At 34.4% G+C, this 3,734-nt stretch overlaps 1 pseudogene; it reads right to left on the bottom strand.

Annotated features, from left to right (window-relative positions):
- Positions 1–306: 306 nt before the first annotated feature.
- Positions 307–1,948, bottom strand: LOC107059323 (probable disease resistance protein At1g61180; annotated as a pseudogene).
- Positions 1,949–3,734: the final 1,786 nt, after the last annotated feature.

Raw genomic sequence — 3,734 nt, 5'->3', positions numbered from 1 at the left:
ATCACATCACTCAAATCTTCTACTTCCACCATATGTAGTTCCTCCAATTGAGCTAGTTTTGATAACACCCCTCCTGAAATCCTTTTAAGTGTTCTACTCTTATTCCAAAACTCTAACCTAATTAGCTTGGTCAATTTTCCTATCTCCTCTGGCAGATCATCTAACTCACAATCTCTTATGCTGAGAATTTCTAATTCGACAAGTTCCCCAATAAAGGATATGTCATCCAACCTTAAATTACTCAGACACAGCGTCCTCAGACTTGACAACCTCCTAATGGATGCTGGAAAACGCAGAATGGACTCCTCAAATCTGTGTCCCCTCAAAGTTAACATTGTGACTTACCATAAAGTTATGCTCTCCTTCAGACGCAATACTTATAGCCACATCACGGACCACATCATGCATATTCACAATATTTTTGTATCTACCTTGGGATAACAAGAAACCATCTTTCAATATTTCTAACAGAAGACACAACCTATTTCTTGCATCTTCTAAATTTTCAATTCCTGAAAATATGCAAATCCCCATTCCATATTTAAGCAAATCTTCGATCCAAATATCACTATCTTCCTGGAACAATGAACAAAGCAAAAAGAGGTACTTTGCATCATTTTCTCCCAAGTGGTCATAGCTTAGCCTCAGAGATTTATACACCTTACTGTTCACTCCAGGGATATTTTTTGGTTCTGCTTCACGTAATTGTGTAAGGGCATCCTCCCATGAAGGCTTGGTTTTACTCTTTAGTGCTCCTGCAACAATAATAATTGCAAGCGGCAACCCCTTGCATTCTTTGGCAACCTCTTTTGCTATGTCAATCAGAGAAGGATCGTCAACTGAATCACCGCCTTTCTCTTTGAAAAGGTTCCATGCTTCCTCTTTGGATAACGTTTCAACTTCCATGATCTTCTTAGCTTCCATTTCTTCACAAACATTTCGGAAACATGTCGTCAATATCACTTTGCAGCGATGGTTGTGGTTGCTACCGCTGGGAATTCCAAGTTTGTCTAGATCATGAAGAGCCTCCCAAACATCATCCAAGATTATAAGGTTGCGGCTGTTCTGATCCATTAACCTTGTACGCAGCCGATCTCCACGACTCCACAAATTATCCCCTTCTAATGTCAGCTTGAGTTCTTCTGCGATATCACCCTGAAGTTTTTTCAAGTCTGGTTGTTGACTGACAGTTACCATGACGACATCTATGAAATTATTACCCCTTTCTTGTTTAGCCTTTTGTCTGATTTTCTCAGCGAGTGTTGTTTTACCAACACCACCCATACCGCATATACCAATCATAGTGACCCCGTACGTCATCTTTCAAAGCTTCCATGATCTCATCCTCTTGCAATTTTCTGGAGTCAAACACCTCACCATCGTCACTAGGTATAGCCTCACTTTGGACTGGATGATCATAGGAGAAAGCATTAGAGTCGGGGACTTCAGTTTGAAGTTTAGTCAACTTGTGTATAGTTTTCTTAGCTCTCCTGCTGAGTGAGTAAACGTGACTTCAAGTTTGGACACCAACCATAAAAGCAACCCCTTTCAACCTCAGCTCTACTATCCATTACATCATCCACTTGAGCAATATAGGTATCAACACTAGTTAACCAAACCTCGCCATTGAGTGAAATGCGTTGTAAGTTTCTCCGGGCAGCTTCCGCTTTATCCTGCACCTCACTTCTGGTATTCTTCAGTTTATCAGATTCACTTTCCATAGATGTGATGTTGTGCTTGTAATAGTATAAATACCCAATCTGTCGCACAACTGGCTGGATCAAGCAATCTATTACCTTTTCCGCAAAAACAGATAAGAATTCCATATCTGATTAATTAATTATTTCTTAGTTACAAGATAGAATGAAAATAGGTTGAGAGTGAATGAATAAAAGATCAGAGGAAATTGAAAAATGATAATTGCACGGCTTTTGAGGTAGGTACTACTATTAACTCTCCGAAACTGACTAAACAACAACTTACACATGCATATATATTGGTCTTTTATAATATTGTACTATTCTATTATTACTCTCACCTACCCCAAATTTTTCTTTTCAGATTAGATAAAAGCACTACATACATAAATACATAAATATGTCATTTAATTTAGTTTCAGTAGATATTTTCGCTCTCTAACTTTAAATATGTACAAATAAACACTTAACTTTGTATAAAATTGAACAAATAGATACACATAACATAATACATGTAGGACGACACGCAAGACAAAAAATTGTCATATAGGATGTCACGTAAGATGAATGCATTTAGTTGTTCAATTTTATACAAGTTTAAGTATTTACATATACACACTCAAAGTCGGTGGACATGTTTATGCATTAAAATGTACTAGTAAAACGGGGAGTCCTTATCACTGAAAGTCGTGGTAGAATGGTAGTTTGTCTTCTTCTTTAACCAAATATTTCAAGTTCAAGTATCATGTCTTTGGCAAGAAATATATTACCAGTGTGTGAATTTAATTAGTACCGAATATCAAGTGTGAAACACAAGATAGTTGCACAGTTTTGAGGTACTACTATTAACTCTCCCTCACATGGACATGTACTATTTTGAAAGCTACTAACAACAAATACATGTTTACCTTTTAACACCAACAACTAATTTACATGTAAAAAATGGGTACTAGAACTCGTGGTTAGATATCTTTTTATACATATTTTCCCAAAATTAATACGTCTAATATTACATACTGATATTAATTATGCTATAAGAAGATTAAATGATGTATTTTGATTTAATAGTTAGTTATTTAACAGGAAGACTAGGGATCAATTCCCACACTTAGTATACTTTTTCTAAGACTAGGGATCAATTCCCACTCAGTATACTTGTTCCTTATTTTTTTAGTGGTGTATTCGTGTTTAAAAATCTTATGGTGCATAGTGCAATATTAACCTTAACTCCCTTGTATTCTTAAAAAAAAATTAGATGTTTTGCAAAAATTATAAAGTATGTATTTTTTTTGTTTGAAAATATCAATGTCCCAACTAAACATGTTCAAACACAATTTCAACTTTAGAAATTTCAAGTAAAATGTTTTTTCATGGCCGTTACCCACAAAATTATATGTACATGTCATGAACCTTTTGTCTGATTTAAAATTTCGAATTCTTTCATTTGTGAATTTTAATTTTTTTTAGCTACTATTACTTGTCTTGTAAAAAATAGAAAAATACATAAATATGTCATTTAACGTGACCTCAACTGACATCTTTTATCCATTCAATTTTGAGTGTGCACAAATAGATATATTTAAACTTGTATAAAAATTAACGATAGACACACGTGTCCTATGTGACATATACAAATCAGTTAGAATATTCCCACATGAATTGTCAAGTAGGACGTCACATAAGGCGTACACATACTTTTAGACGATCTAACGGGATAGGAAAATTATTATTTAGAAATGGTAATGACTATTTTTTTTAATAAACTTCAAACTTAATAAATTATGAAATAGCTAAGTAAAAAGTTGATACAACGCTACATAAGTTTAGTTTTTAAAATTTTACAAACTTGCATGGGTTAAAAATAAGTTGGCAAAGGCTAGTGTGGAAACCTGGGAGATAAAAGTAAGTTGACAATAGTTAGTTTTAAAATTATAATTTTTAGCTAACAACTCACGTCTCTAAAGAAGAACACCTAATTTATGTTGCCACCAACTTGTGATAAGAAATATTTTACCTCCAAAGTGGAACGTGTGAATT

This window comes from Solanum tuberosum, unplaced genomic scaffold (genome assembly GCF_000226075.1).
Source record: "Solanum tuberosum cultivar DM 1-3 516 R44 unplaced genomic scaffold, SolTub_3.0 scf01160, whole genome shotgun sequence".
Classification (NCBI taxonomy): Eukaryota; Viridiplantae; Streptophyta; class Magnoliopsida; order Solanales; family Solanaceae; genus Solanum; species Solanum tuberosum.
Note: the sequence above shows the minus strand (reverse complement) of the source record. Positions and strands in the feature narration are given on the sequence as shown.